Genomic DNA, 11556 nt, shown 5'->3' on the forward strand with positions numbered 1-11556 from the left:
ATGAAACACAGAAATTGCATCGGGATTGAATACAACAGTCACCACTCGCACTTTCCACCATGGGAGAAATGTCTCTAACAGTCTGCGCTTTGATCGTTCCCTGGAAGACCAGTAGTAGTTTCCGATGCACACCTGGAGGAATTCTGTAATCTGTGGACTATCAGAGTGTTGATGAAACACAGAAATTACATCGGGATTGAATAAAGCCGTCACCATGCGCACTTTCCTCCATGGAAGTAATGTCTCTAACAGTCTACGCTTTGATAATTCCCTGGAAGACCAGTAGCAGTTTCTAATGCACATCCTTAGGCATTCTGTAATCTGTGGACTATCTGAGTGTTGATCAAACAAAAAAATTACATCGGGATTGAATACAACAGTCACCATGCGCACTTTCCTTCATGGGAAAAATGTCTCAAACATTCTACGCTTTGGTCGTTCCCTTGAAGGCCAGTAGTAGTTTTCGATGCACATCTGAAGGCATTCAGTAATCTGTGGACTATCAGAGTGTTGATGAATCACAGAAATTGCATCGGGACTGAATACAACAGTCACCATGCGCACTTTCCTCCATGGGAGTAATGTCTCAAACAGTCTACTCTTTGATCGTTTTCTGGAGGACCAGTAGTAGTTTCCGAAGCAAGTCTGGAGGCATTCTGTAATCTGTGGACTATCAGAGTGTTGATGAAACACAGAAATTGCATCGGGATTAAATACAACAGTCACCATGCGCACTTTCCTCCATGGGGGTATTTCTCAAACTGTCTACGCTTTTATCGTTCCGTGGAAGACCAGTAGTAGTTTACGATGCACATCTGGAGGCATTCTGTAGCCTGTGGACTATCACACTGTTGATGAAACACAGAAATTGCATCGGGATTGAATACAACAGGCACCATGCACACTTTCCACCATGGCAGTAATGTCTCTAACAGTCTATGCTTTGATCGTTCCCTGGAAGACCAGTAGTAGTTTCCGATTAACATCTGGAGGCATTCTGTAACCTGTGGGCTATCAGAGTGTTGATGAAACACAGAAATTGCATCGGGATTGAATACAACAGTCACCATGCGCACTTTCCTCCATGGGAGTAATGTCTCAAACAGTCTACGTTTTGATCGTTCCCTGGAAGACCAGTAGTAGTTTACGATGCAGATCTGGAGGCATTCTGTAGTCTGTGGACTATCAGACTGTTGATGAAACACAGAAATTGCATCGGGATTGAATACAACAGGCACCATGCGCACTTTCCTCCATGGGAGTAATGTCTCAAACAGGCTATTCTTTGATCGTTCCCTGGAAGACCAGTAGTAGTTCCCGATGCACATCTGGAGGCAGTCTGTAATCTGTGGACTATCAGAGTATTGATGAAACACAGAAATTGCATCGGGATTGAATACAGCCGTCACCATGGGTACTTTCCTCCATGGAAGTAATGTCTCTAACAGTCTATGCTTTGATCTTTCCCTGGGAAAACCAGAAGTAGTTTCCGATGCACATCTGGAGGCATTCTGTAATCTGTGAACTATCAGAGTGTTGATGAAACTCAGAAAATGCATCGGGATTGAGTAAAACAGTCACCATGTGCACTTTCCTCCATGTGAGTAATTCTAATACAGGCTACGCTGTGATCGTTCCCTGGAAGACCAGTAGTAGTTTACGATGCACATCTGGAGACAATCAGTAATCTGTGGACTATCAGAGTGTTGATGAAACACAGAAATTGCATCGGGATTGAATACAACAGTCACCACGCGCACTTTCCACCATGGGAGAAATGTCTCTAACAGTCTACGCTTTGATCGTTCCCTGGAAGACCAGTAGTAGTTTCCGATGCACATCTGGAGGCATTCTGTAATCTGTGGACGATCAGAGTATTGATGAAACACAGAAATTGCATCGGGATTGAATAAAGCCGTCTCCATGCGCACTTTCCTCCATGGAAGTAATGTCTCTAACAGTCTACGCTTTGATAATTCCCTGGAAGACCAGTAGCAGTTTCTAATGCACATCTGGAGGCATTGTGTAATCTGTGGACTATCTGAGTGTTGATCAAACAAAAAAATTACATCGGGATTGAATACAACAGTCACCATGCGCACTTTCCTTCATGGTAAAAATGTCTCAAACATTCTACGCTTTGATCGTTCCCTTGAAGGCCAGTAGTAGTTTCCGATGCACATCTGGAGGTATTCCGTAATCTGTGGCCTATCAGAGTGTTGATGAAACACAGAAATTGCATCGGGATTGAATACAACAGTCACCATGCGCACTTTCCTCCATGGGAGTAATGTCTCAAACAGTCTACGTTTTGATCGTTCCCTGGAAGACCAGTAGCAGTTTACGATGCACATCTGGAGACAATCTGTAATCTGTGGACTATCAGAGTGTTGATGAAACACAGAAATTGCATCGGGATTGAATACAACAGTCTCCACGCGCACTTTCCACCATGGGAGAAATGTCTCTAACAGTCTGCGCTTTGATCGTTCCCTGGAAGACCAGTAGTAGTTTCCGATGCACATCTGGAGGAATTCTGTAATCTGTGGACTATCAGAGTGTTGATGAAACACAGAAATTGCATCGGGATTGAATAAAGCCGTCACCATGCGCACTTTCCTCCATGGACGTAATGTCTCTAACAGTCTACGCTTTGATAATTCCCTGGAAGACCAGTAGCAGTTTCTAATGCACATCTGGAGGCATTCTGTAATCTGTGGACTATCTGAGTGTTGATTAAACAAAAAAATTACATCGGGATAGAATACAACAGTAACCATGCGCACTTTCCTTTATGGGAAAAATGTCTCAAACATTCTTCGCTTTGATCGTTCCCTGGAAGACCAGTAGTAGTTTACGATGCACATCTGGAGACAATCTGTAATCTGTGGACTATCAGAGTGTTGATGAAACGCAGAAATTGTATCGGGATTGAATACAACAGTCACCATGCGCACTTTCCTACATGGGAGTAATGTCTCAAACAGTCTACTCTTTGATCGTTCTCTGGAAGACCAGTAGTAGTTTCCCAAGCAAGTCTGGAGGCATTCTGAAATCTGTGGACTATCAGAGTGTTGATGAAACACAGAAATTGCATCGGGATTGAATACAACAGTCACCATGCGCACTTTCCTCCATGGTGGTAATGTCTCAAACAGTCTACGTTTTGATCGTTCCCTGGAAGACCAGTAGTAGTTTACGATGCACATCTGGAGGCATTCTGTAATCTGTGGACTATCAGAGTGTTGATGAAACACAGAAATTGCATCGGGATTGAATAAAGCCGTCACCATGCGCACTTTCCTCCATGGAAGTAATGTCTCTAACAGTCTACGCTTTGATAATTCCCTGGAAGACCAGTAGCAGTTTCTAATGCACATCCTTAGGCATTCTGTAATCTGTGGACTATCTGAGTGTTGATCAAACAAAAAAATTACATCGGGATTGAATACAACAGTCACCATGCGCACTTTCCTTCATGGGAAAAATGTCTCAAACATTCTACGCTTTGGTCGTTCCCTTGAAGGCCAGTAGTAGTTTTCGATGCACATCTGAAGGCATTCAGTAATCTGTGGACTATCAGAGTGTTGATGAATCACAGAAATTGCATCGGGACTGAATACAACAGTCACCATGCGCACTTTCCTCCATGGGAGTAATGTCTCAAACAGTCTACTCTTTGATCGTTTTCTGGAGGACCAGTAGTAGTTTCCGAAGCAAGTCTGGAGGCATTCTGTAATCTGTGGACTATCAGAGTGTTGATGAAACACAGAAATTGCATCGGGATTGAATACAACAGTCACCATGCGCACTTTCCTCCATGGGGGTATTTCTCAAACTGTCTACGCTTTTATCGTTCCGTGGAAGACCAGTAGTAGTTTACGATGCACATCTGGAGGCATTCTGTAGCCTGTGGACTATCACACTGTTGATGAAACACAGAAATTGCATCGGGATTGAATACAACAGGCACCATGCACACTTTCCACCATGGCAGTAATGTCTCTAACAGTCTATGCTTTGATCGTTCCCTGGAAGACCAGTAGTAGTTTCCGATTAACATCTGGAGGCATTCTGTAACCTGTGGGCTATCAGAGTGTTGATGAAACACAGAAATTGCATCGGGATTGAATACAACAGTCACCATGCGCACTTTCCTCCATGGGAGTAATGTCTCAAACAGTCTACGTTTTGATCGTTCCCTGGAAGACCAGTAGTAGTTTACGATGCAGATCTGGAGGCATTCTGTAGTCTGTGGACTATCAGACTGTTGATGAAACACAGAAATTGCATCGGGATTGAATACAACAGGCACCATGCGCACTTTCCTCCATGGGAGTAATGTCTCAAACAGGCTATTCTTTGATCGTTCCCTGGAAGACCAGTAGTAGTTCCCGATGCACATCTGGAGGCAGTCTGTAATCTGTGGACTATCAGAGTATTGATGAAACACAGAAATTGCATCGGGATTGAATACAGCCGTCACCATGGGTACTTTCCTCCATGGAAGTAATGTCTCTAACAGTCTATGCTTTGATCTTTCCCTGGGAAAACCAGAAGTAGTTTCCGATGCACATCTGGAGGCATTCTGTAATCTGTGAACTATCAGAGTGTTGATGAAACTCAGAAAATGCATCGGGATTGAGTAAAACAGTCACCATGTGCACTTTCCTCCATGTGAGTAATTCTAATACAGGCTACGCTGTGATCGTTCCCTGGAAGACCAGTAGTAGTTTACGATGCACATCTGGAGACAATCAGTAATCTGTGGACTATCAGAGTGTTGATGAAACACAGAAATTGCATCGGGATTGAATACAACAGTCACCACGCGCACTTTCCACCATGGGAGAAATGTCTCTAACAGTCTACGCTTTGATCGTTCCCTGGAAGACCAGTAGTAGTTTCCGATGCACATCTGGAGGCATTCTGTAATCTGTGGACGATCAGAGTATTGATGAAACACAGAAATTGCATCGGGATTGAATAAAGCCGTCTCCATGCGCACTTTCCTCCATGGAAGTAATGTCTCTAACAGTCTACGCTTTGATAATTCCCTGGAAGACCAGTAGCAGTTTCTAATGCACATCTGGAGGCATTGTGTAATCTGTGGACTATCTGAGTGTTGATCAAACAAAAAAATTACATCGGGATTGAATACAACAGTCACCATGCGCACTTTCCTTCATGGTAAAAATGTCTCAAACATTCTACGCTTTGATCGTTCCCTTGAAGGCCAGTAGTAGTTTCCGATGCACATCTGGAGGTATTCCGTAATCTGTGGCCTATCAGAGTGTTGATGAAACACAGAAATTGCATCGGGATTGAATACAACAGTCACCATGCGCACTTTCCTCCATGGGAGTAATGTCTCAAACAGTCTACGTTTTGATCGTTCCCTGGAAGACCAGTAGCAGTTTACGATGCACATCTGGAGACAATCTGTAATCTGTGGACTATCAGAGTGTTGATGAAACACAGAAATTGCATCGGGATTGAATACAACAGTCTCCACGCGCACTTTCCACCATGGGAGAAATGTCTCTAACAGTCTGCGCTTTGATCGTTCCCTGGAAGACCAGTAGTAGTTTCCGATGCACATCTGGAGGAATTCTGTAATCTGTGGACTATCAGAGTGTTGATGAAACACAGAAATTGCATCGGGATTGAATAAAGCCGTCACCATGCGCACTTTCCTCCATGGACGTAATGTCTCTAACAGTCTACGCTTTGATAATTCCCTGGAAGACCAGTAGCAGTTTCTAATGCACATCTGGAGGCATTCTGTAATCTGTGGACTATCTGAGTGTTGATCAAACAAAAAAATTACATCGGGATAGAATACAACAGTAACCATGCGCACTTTCCTTTATGGGAAAAATGTCTCAAACATTCTTCGCTTTGATCGTTCCCTGGAAGACCAGTAGTAGTTTACGATGCACATCTGGAGACAATCTGTAATCTGTGGACTATCAGAGTGTTGATGAAACGCAGAAATTGCATCGGGATTGAATACAACAGTCACCACGCGCACTTTCCCCCATGGGAGAAATGTCTCTAACAGTCTACGCTTTGATCGTTCCCTGGAAGACCAGTAGTAGTTTCCGATGCACATCTGGAGGCATTCTGTAATCTGTGGACTATCAGAGTGGTGATGAAACACAGAAATTGCATCTGGATTGAATAAAGCCGTCACCATGCGCACTTTCCTCCATGGAAGTAATGTCTCTAACAGTCTACGCTTTGATAATTCCCTGGAAGACCAGTAGCAGTTTCTAATGCACTTCTGGAGGCATTCTGTAATCTGTGGACTATCTGAGTGTTGATCAAACAAAAAAATTACATCGGGATTGAATACAACAGTCACCATGCGCACTTTCCTTCATGGGAAAAATGTCTCAAACATACTACGCTTTGGTCGTTCCCTTGAAGGCCAGTAGTAGTTTCCGATGCACATCTGAAGGCATTCAGTAATCTGTGGACTATCAGAGTGTTGATGAATCACAGAAATTGCATCGGGACTGAATACAACAGTCACCATGCGCACATACCTCCATGGGAGTAATGTCTCAAACAGTCTACTCTTTGATCGTTCTCTGGCAGACCAGTAGTAGTTTCCGAAGCAAGTCTGGAGGCATTCTGTAATCTGTGGACTATCAGAGTGTTGATGAAACACAGAAATTGCATCGGGATTGAATACAACAGTCACCATGCGCACTTTCCTCCATGGGGGTATTTCTCAAACAGTCTACGCTTTTATCGTTCCGTGGAAGACCAGTAGTAGTTTCCGATGCACGTCTGGAGGCATTCTGTAATCTGTGGACCTTCAAAGTGTGTATCAAAACACAGAAATTGCATCGGGATTGAATACAACAGTCACCATGCGCACTTTCCTCCATGGGAGTAATGTCTCAAACAGTCTACGTTTTGATCGTTCCCTGGAAGACCAGTAGCAGTTTACGATGCACATCTGGAGACAATCTGTAATCTGTGGACTATCAGAGTGTTGATGAAACACAGAAATTGCATCGGGATTGAATACAACAGTCACCACGCGCACTTTCCACCATGGGAGAAATGTCTCTAACAGTCTGCGCTTTGATCGTTCCCTGGAAGACCAGTAGTAGTTTCCGATGCACATCTGGAGGAATTCTGTAATCTGTGACTATCAGAGTGTTGATGAAACACAGAAATTGCATCGGGATTGAATAAAGCCGTCACCATGCGCACTTTCCTCCATGGAAGTAATGTCTCTAACAGTCTACGCTTTGATAATTCCCTGGAAGACCAGTAGCAGTTTCTAATGCACATCTGGAGGCATTCTGTAATCTGTGGACAATCTGAGTGTTGATCAAACAAAAAAATTACATCGGGATAGAATACAGCAGTAACCATGCGCACTTTCCTTTATGGGAAAAATGTCTCAAACATTCTACGCTTTGATCGTTCCCTTGAAGGCCAGTAGTAGTTTCCGATGCACATCTGGAGGCATTCAGTAATCTGTGGACTATCAGAGTGTTGATGAAACACAGAAATTGCATCGGGACTGAATACAACAGTCACCATGCGCACTTTCCTCCATGGGAGTAATGTCTCAAACAGTCTACTCTTTGATCGTTCTCTGGAAGACCAGTAGTAGTTTCCCAAGCAAGTCTGGAGGCATTCTGAAATCTGTGGACTATCAGAGTGTTGATGAAACACAGAAATTGCATCGTGATTGAATACAACAGTCACCATGCGCACTTTCCTCCATGGTGGTAATGTCTCAAACAGTCTACGTTTTGATCGTTCCCTGGAAGACCAGTAGTAGTTTACGATGCACATCTGGAGGCATTCTGTAGTCTGTGGACTATCACACTGTTGATGAAACACAGAAATTGCATCGGGATTGAATACAACAGGCACCATGCACACTTTCCACCATGGCAGTAATGTCTCTAACAGTCTATGCTTTGATCGTTCCCTGGAAGACCAGTAGTAGTTTCCGATTAACATCTGGAGGCATTCTGTAACCTGTGGGCTATCAGAGTGTTGATGAAACTCAGAAATTGCATCGGGATTGAATACAACAGTCACCATGCGCACTTTCCTCCATGGGAGTAATGTCTCAAACAGTCTACGTTTTGATCGTTCCCTGGAAGACCAGTAGTAGTTTACGATGCACATCTGGAGGCATTCTGTAGTCTGTGGACTATCAGACTGTTGATGAAACACAGAAATTGCATCGGGATTGAACACAACAGGCACCATGCGCACTTTCCTCCATGGGAGTAATGTCTCAAACAGGCTATTCTTTGATCGTTAACTGGAAGACCAGTAGTAGTTCCCGATGCACATCTGGAGGCAGTCTGTAATCTGTGGACTATCAGAGTATTGATGAAACACAGAAATTGCATCGGGATTGAATACAGCCGTCACCATGCGTACATTCCTCCATGGAAGTAATCTCTCTAACAGTCTATGCTCTGATCTTTCCCTGGAAGACCAGAAGTAGTTTCCGATGCACATCTGGAGGCATTCTGTAATCTGTGGACTATCAGAGTGTTGATGAAACTCAGAAATTGCATCGGGACTGAATACAACAGTCACCACGCGCACTTTCCACCATGGGAGAAATGTCTATAACAGTCTACGCTTTGATCGTTCCCTGGAAGACCAGTAGTAGTTTCCGATGCACATCTGGAGGCATTCTGTAATCTGTGGACGATCAGAGTGTTGATGAAACACAGAAATTGCATCGGGATTGAATAAAGCCGTCACCATGCGCACTTTCCTCCATGGAAGTAATGTCTCTAACAGTCTACGCTTTGATAATTCCCTGGAAGACCAGTAGCAGTTTCTAATGCACATCTGGAGGCATTCTGTAATCTGTGGACTATCTGAGTGTTGATCAAACAAAAAAATTACATCGGGATTGAATACAACAGTCACCATGCGCACTTTCCTTCATGGGAAAAATGTCTCAAACATTCTACGCTTTGATCGTTCCCTTGAAGGCCAGTAGTAGTTTCCGATGCACATCTGGAGGTATTCTGTAATCTGTGGCCTATCAGAGTGTTGATGAAACACAGAAATTGCATCGGGATTGAATACAACAGTCACCATGCGCACTTTCCTCCATGGGAGTAATGTCTCAAACAGTCTACGTTTTGATCGTTCCCTGGAAGACCAGTAGCAGTTTACGATGCACATCTGGAGACTATCTGTAATCTGTGGACTATCAGAGTGTTGATGAAACACAGACATTGCATCGGGGTTGAATACAACAGTCACCACGCGCACTTTCCTCCATGGAAGTAATGTCTCTAACAGTCTACGCTTTGATAATTCCCTGGAAGACCAGTAGCAGTTTCTAATGCACATCTGGAGGCATTCTGTAATCTGTGGACTATCTGAGTGTTGATCAAACAAAAAAATTACATCGGGATAGAATACTACAGTAACCATGCGCACTTTCCTTTATGGGAAAAATGTCTCAAACATTCTACGCTTTGATCGTTCCCTTGAAGGCCAGTAGTAGTTTCCGATGCACATCTGGAGGCATTCAGTAATCTGTGGACTATCAGAGTGTTGATGAAACACAGAAATTGCATCGGGACTGAATACAACAATCACCATGCGCACTTTCCTCCATGGGAGTAATGTCTCAAACAGTCTACTCTTTGATCGTTCTCTGGAAGACCAGTAGTAGTTTCCCAAGCAAGTCTGGAGGCATTCTAAAATCTGTGGACTATCAGAGTGTTGATGAAACACAGAAATTGCATCGGGATTGAATACAACAGTCACCATGCGCACTTTCCTCCATGGTGGTAATGTCTCAAACAGTCTACGTTTTGATCGTTCCCTGGAAGACCAGTAGTAGTTTCCGAAGCACATCTGGAGACAATCTGTAATCTGTGGACTATCAGAGTGTTGATGAAACACAGAAATTGCATCGGGATTGAATACAACAGTCACCACGCGCACTTTCCACCATGGGAGAAATGTCTCTAACAGTCTACGCTTTGATCGTTCCCTGGAAGACCAGTAGTAGTTTCCGATGCACATCTGGAGGCATTCTGTAATCTGTGGACGATCAGAGTGTTGATGAAACACAGAAATTGCATCGGGATTGAATAAAGCCGTCACCATGCGCACTTTCCTCCATGGAAGTAATGTCTCTAACAGTCTACGCTTTGATAATTCCCTGGAAGACCAGTAGCAGTTTCTAATGCACATCTGGAGGCATTCTGTAATCTGTGGACTATCTGAGTGTTGATCAAACAAAAAAATTACATCGGGATTGAATACAACAGTCACCATGCGCACTTTCCTTGATGGGAAAAATGTCTCAAACATTCTACGCTTTGATCGTTCCCTTGAAGGCCAGTAGTAGTTTCCGATGCACATCTGGAGGTATTCTGTAATCTGTGGCCTATCAGAGTGTTGATGAAACACAGAAATTGCATCGGGATTGAATACAACAGTCACCATCGCACTTTCCTCCATGGGAGTAATGTCTCAAACAGTCTACGTTTTGATCGTTCCCTGGAAGACCAGTAGTAATTTACGATGCACATCTGGAGACAATCTGTAATCTGTGGACTATCAGAGTGTTGATGAAACACAGAAATTGCATCGGGATTGAATACAACAGTACCACGCGCACTTTCCACCATGGGAGAAATGTCTCTAACAGTCTACGCTTTGATCGTTCCCTGGAAGACCAGTAGTAGTTTCCGATGCACATCTGGAGGCATTCTGTAATCTGTGGACTATCAGAGTGTTGATGAAACACAGAAATTGCATCGGGATTGAATAAAGCCGTCACCATGCGCACTTTCCTCCATGGAAGTAATGACTCTAACAGTCTACGCTTTGATAATTCCCTGGAAGACCAGTAGCAGTTTCTAATGCACATCTGGAGGCATTCTGTAAACTGTGGACTATCTGAGTGTTGAACAAACAAAAAAATTACATCGGCATTGAATACAACAGTCACCATGCGCACTTTCCTTCATGGGAAAAATGTCTCAAACATTCTACGCTTTGGTCGGTCCCTTGAAGGCCAGTAGTAGTTTCCGATGCACATCTGGAGGCATTCAGTAATCTGTGGACTATCAGAGTGTTGATGAATCACAGAAATTGCATCGGGACTGAATACAACAGTCACCATGCGCACTTTCCTCCATGGGAGTAATGTCTCAAACAGTCTACTCTTTGATCGGTCTCTGGAAGACCAGTAGTAGTTTCCGAAGCAAGTCTGGAGGCATTCTGTAATCTGTGGACTATCAGAGGTTTGATGAAACACAGAAATTGCATCGGGATTGAATACAACAGTCACCATGCGCACTTTCCTCCATGGGGGTATTTCTCAAACAGTCTACGCTTTTATCGTTCCGTGGAAGACCAGTAGTAGTTTCCGATGCACGTCTGGAGGCATTCTGTAATCTGTGGACCTTCAAAGTGTGTATCAAAACACAGTAATTACATCGGGATTGATTACAACAGTCACCATGCCCACTTTCCTCCATGGGAGTAATGTCTCAAACAGTCTACGTTTTGATCGTTCCCTGG

Source organism: Schistocerca gregaria, unplaced genomic scaffold (assembly GCF_023897955.1).
Source record: "Schistocerca gregaria isolate iqSchGreg1 unplaced genomic scaffold, iqSchGreg1.2 ptg000333l, whole genome shotgun sequence".
NCBI lineage: Eukaryota > Metazoa > Arthropoda > Insecta > Orthoptera > Acrididae > Schistocerca > Schistocerca gregaria.